The sequence below is a fragment of the Triturus cristatus genome, chromosome 9 (assembly GCF_964204655.1).
Source record: "Triturus cristatus chromosome 9, aTriCri1.1, whole genome shotgun sequence".
Classification (NCBI taxonomy): domain Eukaryota; kingdom Metazoa; phylum Chordata; class Amphibia; order Caudata; family Salamandridae; genus Triturus; species Triturus cristatus.
This window is the reverse complement of record NC_140592.1, coordinates 1,009,751,089-1,009,764,956: the sequence shown is the minus strand read 5'-3', so window position 1 is coordinate 1,009,764,956 and position 13,868 is coordinate 1,009,751,089. Positions and strand designations below refer to the sequence as shown.

General features: G+C 44.0%; 1 protein-coding gene across 2 annotated transcripts in view; it reads right to left on the bottom strand.

Moving 5' to 3' along the window:
- Nucleotides 1-13,868, bottom strand: part of VIPAS39 (VPS33B interacting protein, apical-basolateral polarity regulator, spe-39 homolog) — a 360,975-nt gene that overhangs the window by 224,742 nt on the left and 122,365 nt on the right. The gene's annotated exons all lie outside the window — the stretch shown is intronic.

Genomic DNA, 13,868 nt, shown 5'->3' with positions numbered 1-13,868 from the left:
CTCTGGCAGTCGTTACAAGAAATGGGGCTACCACTCGATTTGCTGACACTGATCATTAGGTTACATGAGGATAACAAGGCTAAGATCCGATGAGGTAATCAGGGTGAAGTTACGTAATTTTTCCCAGTAGAGAAGGGAGTTCGTCAGGTATGTGTACTGGCCCGACCCTATTCTCCTTGTACATTAACGGGATAGTGAACTGTATGAGGTTAACTCCCACAGACGCACCGATACTAGCAGGCGAAAAGGTCCCCATACTAATGTTTGCGGATGACACATTGATCCTTTCCAAAACACCGAGTGGGCTCCGGAGAGCACTAACAATTTTTGAAAAGTTCTGTGCTAGTCGAGGAATGGAGGTCAATGTGTCCAAAACAAAACTGATGACCCTTAATCCACACAGGGCCTTTAAGGGAGGTATCATGCTGAATAACGCAGTGCTTGATCAGGTTAAGGAGTTTATTTATCTAGGGGTCAACATTTAGGAGGGGTTAAATTGGTCACACCAGGTCGATATAGCATCCTAAAAAACCGACAACTGGCTGGGGTGATACAAAAAGAATATAATACTTCCTTTACTAAGATAATTAGCCCTGCTATGGAGATTTATATTTTGAAAGTCATCAGCTCTGCCTTATATGGTGCAGAACTCTGGGGGCATGAGAACTTATCTAAACTTACTGTTAGAAATGGGGGTCTCTAGTTGGCAATGGCTGACCACTGTCCAAGTAGGGACCCTTCTTCCTAAGTCAGAGCAAGCAGCCTACACCCTTTGACAACCCCTGCTCAACCCTGTGGTAACGTAGCACGAGCAGCTAGGCTTATCTCAGAGGCAGTGTGTTAAGCATTTATGACCATACACAGTAATATAATGAGGAACACTACAAATGGACACCACTCAAGTAGTTATGAAAACTAGGTATTTTTATATAGACTTAATCACAAGACCAATAACAGTAAAAATCCACAATACGATAAAAATATAATTACTTTAGAAAGGCTGCAAAAATAGTTCAAGGTGCACAAAAGGATGTTTAGTTCAAGGCAGGGGTCTCTGCGACCCTTTTACTCACAAAGTATCTGGTTCCTGGAGCAAAGCAACAAAAATGTCGCTAAGGCGTTGTAGCGATAGATTTCCTCCCGCTAACCAGCGATGCGTTGAATCCTTACCGCGGGGGAGGATGATGCGCTGGGTTGCGGGCAGGACAAAGCGACAAACTTCCTCACGCTAAGCCGGTGATGCGATTAAATCCTTGCCGCGAAGGGAGGATGATGCACCGAGCCTGTTGCGTGTGCGATCTTGCTGTGTTGACAAAGATGGCGCTCCGCGAGGAAGCGACGATCCGGATTCGATGCGGGGAAAATGGCGAACGCTCGGCGTCCGCGCTGCGATGATCCTGTTGCGATGATTTCAGATAGCGGGCGTTTTCGGGCCCGCTGACAAATGATGCGATCTTCTTGGGGATAGCGAGCACTCGGCGACAGCGGAGCGGCGATTTTCCTCACGCTCACCAGCTGCAGCGGCTCGCTAATGGGGGTTAGCGACGATTTTCAGCGCTCTCTTCTCAGCAGTAGAAATAGAGGCCCTGGAACACACAGGGGCCTCACCTGCAGATAGTAATCCTCGCTGGGAGGAAACAGGAGGCTGATGGTGGAGTCTGATGTGCCTGAGACTCCAGCAGGAGGCTAGCTCTCTTCTAGCCCTTGGGTAGTTGCTGTAGTTAAAATAAAAGTTCAATCCAAGTTTCTTTCCTCTTCTCTTGAGTCCAGTAGTAACAACTGCAGGCCAGTCCCAGAAACAGCACACAAGCACAAGGACAGTCCTTCTCCTGCAGATTCCTGTAGTCACACGGACAGAGGTTCCTCTTCTTGTTGTCCAGGAGCAATACCCTTTGTAGTGGTTTGTGCACAAATATTTATACCCCTAAAGTCTTTGTTCTTAGGGGTCCCAAGTCTCTGAACCCAGCCAGAACCAGTTCTGCCCAGCCCTGGAGCACTTTGTTGATCAGGCTGCATCCTTCCTTTCAGAAAGAGGGGGTCTGCCTCAGACGCACAGTGGGAGGTGGAGCCAGCATTCACTTTGCCAGGCACAGTCCTATTCAAGTGCAGGAGCTACCCCTCCCCTCACACCAAGGCAGGTCGCTCTATTCAACCCAGGTCTGACTCAGCCTGCCCTGTCCCTACAAAACCAGACAGCCAATACACATCATAGCAGAGCAAACTGGAAGGCTTAGGCAAGAAAGTACCTATACTCTAAAAGGGGTAGTTTCAAACACAGGATATAAAAATAACCTTCACTAAAAGATGTATTTTAATATTCTGAGCTCAGGCATACTAGATTCGTTTTTCTACCATGTTCTGTGGGTCAGTTAGGACTATAGAATGTAATAGCCCAGACCTCCCATTCTGGCCTATGGAGAACAGGTAGCCTTACAGTAGTGAAAAACGAAATGGGGTGTAATTCACTACTAGGACATGCTACATACATCAGGGCATGTCCTACCTTACACATACAATGCGCCCTATTATAAGGGGGGCTTACAGGATGCCAAGGGAAGGTTTAGGGGCTGGGAAGTGGGTGCACTTCACAGCCAAGATGGCAGTTCTGGACTGCACGCAGACACTGCAGTGGCAGGTCTGAGACACACTTTACAAGCTGCTTCTGTGGGTGGCACAAACCTGTGCTGCAGGCCCACCAGCAGCATTCGGTTTACCAGCCCTGGGCACACACAAGCCACGCTACTAGGGACTAACAGGTAAACCAAATAAGCCAATCATGGATGTACCAATTCATATGTCATCTTTACAAAGGGAGCATTCGCGCTGTGGCACTGAATGGCAGTGGCACAGCGCCCAGAGCATCTATAACCAGCAAAAACAGAGGAGACACAGCGAAAAAATGGAAGGGAGACTTACGCCAATGGTGCCAGGTCTAACACTTACTATCTCGGAAAACAAGTTCCTTAGAAATATAACCAGGTTGCCCCAGAGTGCCCCGACATGACCATTATTGAATGATCTTGGGAGAAAGCCAATCGCGGAAACTGCCAAATTACGTCCTCTCTTGTAGTGGTGTAGACTGTGGTCTACTCCAGAACTTGCACAGTATGCGGCTGGCTTTCTAGATGTAATAAGGGTGGATAAACTGCACCAAATAAAATGGCTAAGACAACTTAGAGCAACCATATCGGATATGAGCATGAGTCCTCTGTGAAATTATCCCAACAACAAAATTTTTCCTGAAAAAAAGGTCTTGAAGGCCAAATATTGGGAAATGGCCCAGACCAAGATAGTGAGAAGTTGTGAGTCCTCCTCCCTTACAGGGCTTTTTCTGGAGTGTAAACCTACACCGGGGTTAGAGTAATATTGGGACTATATTACAAAACCATATGAGCGGAAATTATATTTCCAGTTTAGGGTGGGCACTTTGCCACTAAGAGCTTTTACTAGTAAATGGTCCACACCTAGAAATGACTTGTGTCCGGTGTGCCGGATTGGGAAAGAATCACTGGCCCATGTACTGTTTGAAAGCATTGTCTATAAAGCTCCACGTCGCGCCTGGTTGACTCCAATTTGCAAGCTCTTGGGAACAAGAAGGGCGCACGAGGCAGAAAGAATCCTAAGAAGTGATACTACTGAAGCGATTGTTATAGCCATGGCTAAATATATGGGGTGGGTGTGGACCATATGAGCGAGGTCCCATGACGAGGCACCTGTCCATTAGTAGTTTTACCAGGCTGTACTGCATTTTTGCATAATCAACTAGTATTAATTGTAGTAGGTATTGTAGTGCATTCACAATGTTTTTAGTACATTGATTTTTAACAACATTTTAGACTTGTAAATAGAGTTATTAAGATTTTATATACTTTTTAAAGATTTTGTCTAGAGCATATATGAATTGCTTGTAGATACTTTGTGAATGGACCTAAATGTAGTTTGTGCTTTTGTGACCTAATACGTCGAATAAAACTTTTTGAACTTGACACAGAAGTGTGAAGTTGACTAGCTGCTTTGTCAAGTACATTATGCTAAATATTTTTGATGGAGCACATCTGTTACCATTAGGCTGTTGTGGTGATAAAGTCTGCACCCTGGAGGAGAGCTGCAGGTATCAAATAATGTTTTATAAGAGAATAAAAAGCCAGGTCTGTGGGAATTTCATGAAAGCAAGATGGTTTGTCTGTAGCCTTAATTGTTCAGGAAGTGAACTCATGTGAATCTGCAAAAGAAAAAATATAACAGACACCAGATCTCACCCTCTTGTAGAAAGGGACAAATAGCACAGTTGCCGTGGCCGATCAAAGAAGTTTTGAGGGACCGCTTGAACATTGATTCGCCTTTGAGGATGAAGGGCACATTGGATGACACAAATCACGCAGTCAATGTTATGTCATGTTAAGTTATTTGGGGTTGTAAAGCATGGATTTATCACCCAAAGGGTATCTAGGCGCTAGAGCAGGTGTGTAGGTTGTCTGCTGGGTGTTAGTTGAAGAGCCAGGTCTTCATCTTCTCGTGGAATTCCAGAAGGGATGAGGAGGATCCTAAGTGTATAGGGAGGTTGTTCCAATATTTGGGTGCAAGGTAGAGGGTTAGGAAAGAGTGCGAGGCAGAGCTTAGGAGTCTGGTGGGATGGTGGAAGTGGAGGTGGCAGTTGAGGTAAGCTGGTCCTATGTTGTGCAGTGCCTTGTATGCATGTGTGAGGAGTTTGAATTGGCAGCATCTGTGTGTCGGCGGCCAGAGGAGTTCACTGAGGTGAGGCGAGATGTGGGTGCGTTGTGGGAGGTCCAATATGAATTTGGCTGCGGCGTTCTAGATGGTCTGGAGTTGGTGGAGGAGGTGGTTGGGGATTACGGCATAGTGTAATGCTGTGGTCAAGTCTACTGGTGACTAGGGCTTGAGTGATGGTACACCTGGTGCTCTTGGGGATCTATTTGAAGATTATTTTGAGGATGCGTAATATGTGGAGCAGGAGGAGCTAACTGTGTTCATCTGTGAGGCATCTTGAGCGTATCATTTAAGATGATTTCTAGGTTTTGTGCGTGGTTAGTGAGTGATGGTGTTGGGCCAAGCTCTGATGGCTACCAGGTGGACTCCCAGGGGGAGTTCTTGTTCCTGAAGATCAGCACTTCTTTCTTGTCCAAGTTGAGTTTTCGTTCATTCTGCTACGCTGATCATATATTTAGTGAAGCTGGAACTGGTCGTGGGAGACTTGTCTGATATTGAGAGGAAGATCTGGGTGTCATCGGCGTAGGTGATGCCGTGAGATCTGATAACGTCGGCGAGTGGTGTCATGTACAAGTTGAATAGGGTGGGGCTGAGAAATTAACCTTGAGGGACTCTGCAGAACAAATCCTTGAGCTGTGATGTGTAGGGAGGGAGTCTGACTTGCGGGGTTCTCCCTGTGAGGAAGGAGCATATCCATTCGAGTGTTGGACCTTGGAAGCCTTTTGGGTTTAGTCTTTTGATGAGGCTGATGTGTGACATGGTCGAACACAGCTGAGAGGTCCAGCAGTATGAGGGCAGTGGTTTCTCCTTGGTCTAGAAGGGTGAGGATCTCATCTGTGGCGGCAGTTAGTGCTGTCTGACATATTCTGTTTTCTCAGAGATACTTGTATTGTTGCAGAAAACTTTCTGCCATTTCATAATACTTGGTTGTTGAACATTAGTCACTGGGTTAAGAATCTTCTTACCATTCTTCCTAGTCTTAGTAGACCATGCAGGAAATTTACCAAATCTGCTGGCTTTCTTCATAGACTTTCTGCTGATAGGCTCTATGATTACAAATCTCCTTAGCCAAAAATTAAACTCTGAGATTCTGTGTTACTCTTGCAAACTGGTCCTTTTTTAGGTCTCGCCTTGCGACACAGCGTGAAGCGCAGTCGCTAGCGAGATCTATTGTTACCGACTTGCTTCGGAAGGGAGACAGGAGATGTGCATGTGCAGGACAGACTGCAAATATCAACGTGCTCGTGAACACGCACGTACAGACACGTGCGATGTGCACATCTCCTGTCCCCCTTCCGTCCACGCAAGCCAGCTGCATGCAGTAACTGCGCCAACAAACACACACACGCACCAGCCGCCCCCAGCCAGTGCACGCGTGCTCGTCTCCCTCAACGCGCATTTCCCATACCTTGCAAAACACCTTTCAGCTTTCCTGTTTTTTACAAGTTTAAAACTACCAAGATTTTCCAATGTGGGCAACTTTGTGGCTTTCTGATTCGCTAATGCACAAGGGTCCGATAGGCATCATTATGGTGCCATAGCGCTATACAGATAACGTCCCTCTCCCCCGTCCCCCTGGTTCAAGGAAGGGGGCGGGGGGTGTTGACCCTGCATCAATTCTTTCCTCTACTTGCTAAAGTTATGACCTAATTATCCCCAGTACGGTCGTCAGATAGTTTGTGATGGAGGACGTAACATTCCCCCGGTTGCTGGAATTTGCTGTTTCCCGTTCCCCCATCATCAGACACCGGTTCAGTCCTACCTTCTAGACAAGCCATGGAGCCTCGCGGGACCTTGGCATCAGTTTCACCAGTAGCTGGCCAGCCAAGGGGGTCGCGTGACCCGGCCTCGAGCGTGTCCCACGCAGCGGAGAAAGTTCTTGCGCCTTTGTAGCGCGACGGCAGAAGTGCTTGCAGGGCCCGCCCAACTGGGCGATCAGCAGGCTGGGAGATGAAGTCCCACCCCAGCCCAAAGTCTGTAGTGATTATTGCGTCCCCATTGGCAGACTTTGTCTTTATCAGTATTCAGTCATTCCTGCAACTGCTGGTTTATACAGTATTGGGTAGAAATTGTTTTCAAACAGGCGCCGGACACATTTTATGTTTTAAAAATCGGCCGTGCTTCCCAGGTGTATTATTTATCAACAGAGTGCCCACTGCCCTTTTACAACAAGGGCGGCCGGCTGCTCTGCTGTTATGTGTTGTGTTTCAACCCAATACCCAAGATTGGCTTATTGTGTGAATAGAGAAGCAGTGGACTTAACAGGAGTGTGATGAACTAATCGGACACTGAATGTACTTTTTCATGACTTGTGCAGCTGCATTTAATTTTTAACTTTATTTATTGTATTGGACTAATAGCTTTAATGACCTTCCTTCTTTTATTTAGCTTTAATGGCATATGGTGAATGTGGTAAATTATGTGGCTCGCTTACATGGGTTTTAGAAAGTGAATATAAACAATAAATACATGTGTGCGTCTGTGTGTATGATTGCGTGTGTGTCTGAGTCTGCTTGTGTGTCTGACATTTGCAGTGCAATAGTCTTGCATTTGCGAAAGTTTCAGCAATTGCCATTGTAAATGACAATGCCTTTTATTTATGTTTTAAAATCCAACACATAAATAAAAGGTATTGTCATTTACAAAGCCCATAGTTTAAACTCTCGCAAACGTGAGACCTATTGCATTGCAAATGCTTTTTTGTTTTCTTATTTGTTCACTGGAATTGTAACCTGAAGTCTCAGGAGCAGTTATAGCTGCATCCATGGCTGCCTGCAACTCTCGTATTAACATAGCACATGCCTTACTTCATTTTGACTTAAAGGTTATCACACGTCCTCTAAAAGTACCTTTAAAAGCTTCCCAAACAACAACATCTGGGGTCAAATTCTGAATAATTTGGAAGAATTCTTTAATAAAAATTCTATTTTCCTATCACCTAGTCTGATTTGATAATTAAGATTTGTCAACGTGCCATCTACCTTTCCCCAGTGGCTGAGTATCTAATATCATTTCCACTGAAACATTAGAGTGATTGGAGAAAGCATTAGACAAATAGTAGTTATTCCTTTGCTACCTGTTTGTGTAAGCAAAAAACAGTCTAATTATGACGCAGTATTAAACTGATGTGAAAAACAGGTAATGTGCAAAGCATCTCGATAAGCGCCCGGGGTCCACTAGTGCATAAATCCTGCTTAAATCTTGCTAGTATCCCTGCAGTCTTAGGGTTAAGCTACCTCTTCGCACTGGTTAAAGTATCTCATTTTAAATCCTGAATACATTTAAAATCAACCCCCCCAAAAAGGGTCCAACTGATTCAATAGAAAGCTGATACAGCTGCTTCAGAGATTCTATCTCGTATTCATTCGGACCATAATAATTAATAAGGTTCAACAGTAATCACGCTACTGAAAACGTAACCCAAATTCATCTACTTTTATCATCCCTCTTAACATGTAAAATTGCTAGTTAATATTGTTCGATAAATATATTGCCATCCCCCTGATGGCGACATCTGAGGGTGAAAAAATGGCATGGGCAAACCTTGTCGGAATAATTTTATTTGGATTATTGGACAAGTGTTTTCCTGAAAAAACGAAATCATCTCAACCCCAAGCGTAGACAACCACTTCATTATAGCACCATATTTACGGGTATCCAATAAACCTTTTGGATTACACATACGGAACAATTAATTTCGGCATTGTATAAGAAACAGGAAAAATGGGAAAAAACAAAAAGTAGAACATTTTGCAAAACATCCTATAGTCCCTAATCTCCGGAAGACTTTTCTGTCTAAGAAAGACACAGCACTAAACCTATTCTCTTACCTTTTCTGTTATCTAAATCCTCTCGACTCTTCACTCTGCTCATATTTTCTTACACTTACACCCCTTAACCCCCTGTGAATCACTCTGTTGAAAGCATTACCTCCACATTACCCTCTACACATACTTTGCCTGATGCATTATGCTGCACCTAGGATAGCTCGCCCCCATCCCCATTTTAGGGCCGCTTTACTTCCCTAAATAATATAGAAGAAACAACATAGAAGTCACTATAATCGCACCTATACCAGTGTCACCTAGTTTTCACCCCACAACCATTTCTGGAGAGTAGACAGTAGATCTAGAGCCTCTTCCACAGTTGTGAGAAGATGGAACTGCTCCTTAAAAAGAACTTTCAGTTTGGACTGCTGTAATGCAGAGACCTGAATGCGCACCGATTTAAACTGTCCCACAAACTTTTCAATTTCCTGAGACGTCATGCAGCTGTAATCAACATATTAGAGAAGATACAAAATTGAAAGTTCTCTGGGGTCTAAAAAATCTTTCCCCCTAATTGCTGCAGATCATATTTGTTACTTAATTCAATAATCAGCGAAGTTAAGGTGGGTATTTGGAATTTGTGACATGTTGCACTTGAATTCTTTGTGTCCTCATGATTGAAAAGTGACACAGAGATCTGGGAAGATATGGAATGTAATCAAAGACTTAACCAGTTAAACTGTATTTTTGAACTTCCCTTGACTCTCACTTTCTTCTGGGACACACACAAATCCGAGGTTTGATCGCTTAGCCAAATCTGCGGTCTTGTTCATTAGAAAACCAACATTCTTCTGCACCCTCAACATCTCTTTCTTGAGGCATAGACATTTGTGATCCAAATTTGATATTCTCTGCTCTGCCACCTGAAGCCTGATTGAGATCTGTGCAACATTCTCGTCTATTCTGGCCAATCTCTGGTGTAGAGCGGCAATCTCCTGTGCTTGAACCAGTTTCAGGTCTCTAATCTCGGAAAGGATCATCTCAAATAAATGTGTTAATGGATCAGATTACCCCATCAAGAGCAAGTACTCCCTGCTTGGCCTTAAATAAAAAATCTGTTGACTGCGGGGTGTCTTCAGATCCCGAATTCAGCCCAAGGTCTCTCTAGAGTGGCACCAAGATCTTCTGGGGATGGAACTAAGCCCTGTAACGTGTTTGAAAAATGCATGGCACAAAAACCAAAAATTCTATCTTTTTTTATATTTGTAGCTCTGATGAAGTCGAAATTCTTGACGAAACACGTGTTGGCTACTCTGGCTACTCTGAAGACCTAATCTTGAATATACAAAATAAATGACTTATGGAGTCCAAGTACTGAAAGAACGTACCAACTGAAGATTGCATTATTATTATTATAAACTGAATGTACAATATAACTTGTGTATGCCAATTGGGAATTTGTAAACCCTGCAAAGGTATGTTTCTTGATTTTGGAGGGAATTGTCTGATGTAGCATTTGGAGTATGGGTTCCATGTCACTTCGTCTCCTGGGAAAACATTTGTGTTGTCGTTTTATTAGAGCAGATTCTCGATTGTATAAAAAAAAGTGGGTACTCTTTCTATCCAATATCGCTACACTGATCTTCAAGCACCCGCTCCGGCTAAGCCAATTGCTCACCCTCGGTTCCCAGATCCATACTTCCTTGTGCCAGGCCTGCCCATTGACGCACATGATTTTGAGAAACAGAGTCATTAACTGATAAGTTAATATCCAGGTTCACTCAGCTTTCATCCTTACCCTGCATACTAGTAGCAGCGTTTAAAGTTATTAACGCTACCTTTTGTAGGGCTATTTTCAGTAGGGCAGCTTTTTTCGATCGTCCCACTGCCAATCGCCCCTGAATGCCACCCTTTTTTCCCTTCTGAGTGGGAAACACTGTGCTGCTGTCTCCAAAGGACCCCCTTAAATGTTGTGGTCACATTATTCAATGGAACAATTGTGTAGTCCAGCCAAGCTGACAGAGCAATATTTCGACTAAAGAGCAGGAGACCCTTCAAATTCAATGTAGGCCTAGGAGAGGGACAACCCACCCCAACTCTTTGCGGAAAGTGATCACTCACCTCAGGGCTTTCAGTCCTCCTCTCGTGCTCTGTTCTGTATCAGCACCAGCCAGTTGTTGCTGTGTCGAGGAGTAATGGTAAAAAGCCGGAACATTTAAAGCAATGTACTCTGTCCTCCCTCTACCTTTCCTGCCATATCCGCCACCACTACCACAACTGCCTTGTGGAGAGACAACGGCCAGAGAGTTCCCTCTGCATCCTCCAATACCGATTTAGCCAAAATATATCTCACAAATGTGACCTGGATCCTGAGCTGTCATCCGCACTGGTTGCTCGGTTTGCTTGCGACCTCTCTTCCACATAGGGTAGAGGCCATCTTCCCCTTCAGAGTTAATGCCTTTTTCCATGCTCAAACCAAGTTCTCATGCACACTGCCCAAGTGTAGAGGTGCATTGCAGGTCCATTTCGCTATGTCCATCCATGCTCATAGCTTGCGGTAATCTTCCTCCCGGAAGCGGGAGAGTGTTGACGAACAATCTAGCAGCAGATCATGCGGGTTCTGCCTGCTGCCAAGAAAATAAGAGCAATGTGGGTACGCCTTTGTGGGCTCAGCATTACGTGTGGCTAAATTCTTTAGAAGCTCCAATTTGAAAAGTGACATATTGGAAATGTACAGTGCATTGCAGTAATACAGACTACAAAGAATAGTAGCGTGGAATGCTTTCTGACACTGTAACGAGAATTAGCAGATTTTATTCAAGGCGTTCTTGTTAATTTGTGACCTTTAGGGTAGAATGTCACAAAGGAATTTGACAGGGTCACCCGTCCCTACCTGTGATTTCGACTGGCTAAATTGAGATTTGCTTCTCGGTGTCTTACCGGTAAACAGTTACTGCATGATGGGCTAATTGTAAGATTTATTGCCATGGGTATGCACTCCAATCTTTTTAGGATCTTCAAGAATACAAAGTGCACTTGTAACCACTCTCCTCTTTGCCTTGTACGTTGAGCCATTCTTGGACCCTTTGACAAGTAAGTCCCCCGAATTAGGATCAATTGTGTGCAACAAAAGACCATGACTGCTGCAGACAATACTGTGATTTTTTTTCATCTAATCCCGGTCTTTCTGTTCTGGCTGATGAAGATGAACTCCAGCTTTTTGCATCAATCTCCAGAGTGAATCTAAGTGAGTTGACATTTGGTGAAAGCTGGTGTTCGAAGCTGTCAAGGTTCATCCTGGATTGCACTATTTCTCTGTTTTTCAGGAATTTTGTCCTTGTTGGGTTGAGCATCAGGGAGGCGCTGCACATTCAGGTCTAGATGATGTGCAGGCAGTGTTTGAGCGTTGGATATTTGAAGCAGAGGAAACTGTCAAGTAGAGCTGTGTTATATTGGCATACTGGTGAATATGGATGCTGTCACCTGTGAGTAGAGCGCCAAGTGGCTCTATGAAGAGGTTGAAAATGACGGGACACTGTGGTGGAACCCTAAGGAACTCCCCAGGGAATGGGGATCATCTGGAACTGGAGGTGCCAAATGAACTAACTGGTATTAGTTGGAAAAACAGGAGAACCAGTAAAAGACATTTCCAGTGAATCCCATTTGAGACTATAGGATGCATATGAGTGTGGTATGATCGACTCTGTCAAAGGCAGACAAGAGGTGCAGGAATATCAGACGGCAGGGCTCATCTTCATATGTGGTCAGGACTGCATAAACTACTCTGTGCAAGGTAGCGGTCTCCGTGCTGCAGTTAGATCTGACGTGAGAGTGGTAGTTGTGCAGGAGAGGGTTAGTATTAATGTGATCTTGGAGATGAACATAGAATGCTCTTTCAATGATCTTGTCGATGAATACTAGGGGAGTGGTGTGCCGTTCGTTCGGGAGGTCACAAGTGGTAGGATCCTGGATGTCTTCAGAGCGTCTGGGAGGATGCGGTGAGTGAGGGAAGGATTGACAAAGGAGCAGTATCACAACCATTTCTACTACTATTACCATTAAGTCTGTAATTGCCTTTCAGTAGGTGACAACCCATGACTGACTTTGACCAGCATATTTTGGCTTAATTTTGGTAATCTTTTAGTTGCTAATAGCTGTATTTAGGTGCTAAACTGGTACTAAAGAGATGAAAATTTGCCCAGAGAGTCTTAAAAGTTCTTAAAATGAAAAAAAAAAATACTGCTACCGATTGTGCCGCATTATGCAACATAATTTTCATTTACTCGTCAAAATATTTTCTTTGTTAAACCTGCCACATAATTCCAGTGGCACCGGTTATAGGGCAGGATTGACTTAATTGCTCAAACATTGGAATTGCAAAACCTCGGTCACTCTCCGAGAAAGGCTGTTTCATTGTTTTTGTTTGCTTTAATTCAGTGCTTTATGTAGCATGAGAGATTTGTCACCACGGCGCAGTTTCGCAGCTTAAATGTTGCAAATGTGTTACTGTTCTTAATTAACACATGTACAGTGCACAATCCGCCGTTAGTATAGCACTGTAGCGCCTTTCAGAAGTTTAGAGTAGGATTTTTAAAGCATTTCTTTCAAATACTTGACTCTGATAACATTTGTGGAAGTGTGGATCAGTGCAGAGCGCTTGAAGTTAAAAATAATCTTGCAACACATAGCAGAAAAGTAGGAGGAGAGAATCAGAACAGGATTTGCGAGTCTGTTGCAACTAAGTCCACTGAATGATCAGCCTGTCGCCCAGATATGGATACTTCAAAAACTAAAAGCGTTCCTATGTTTTCACATGTGATTCATATTTATTTGAAGACTGAGAATTTGTATTACTATTCCTCACTCTGTGATGACTGAGGCATTCCCTGGTGCTGATATCCACAAACTATTTCACATTTTCTTCATGAATTTGCAGGAGCTCTGTTATTTTGATGGCTTAAGCATTTTGTGAGTTAGTACAGGTGCCCACTGCCTGCCGAACATATAGGTATGGTGAATAGCTGATGGTAGTAAAGGCTGTTGGACACCTTAATTGCCAGTTATCCACATATTGGGGTTATGATGGATGTATGTTCTGAGTTCTAACCTAATGTGTGCTGTTGTACATCAGTGTGTGGTATGTTTTGGTGCACACCAGCTACATGGCATATTTTTGCTGCGTGGGATGCGCCTATAATATTGTGCCTAAAGTGTACTGTTCAGCATGATCCTGTTGGCGGTAGTCTTTAGGTACACTTCAGTGACCAAAATGAAAAAGACATGAACCGCACATGTGCCAATGTACACAAGTACTTTAGCGAGTACGGCACAATTTGATAGACACCTTGTTATTCCTGCTCATAATAACAAGAG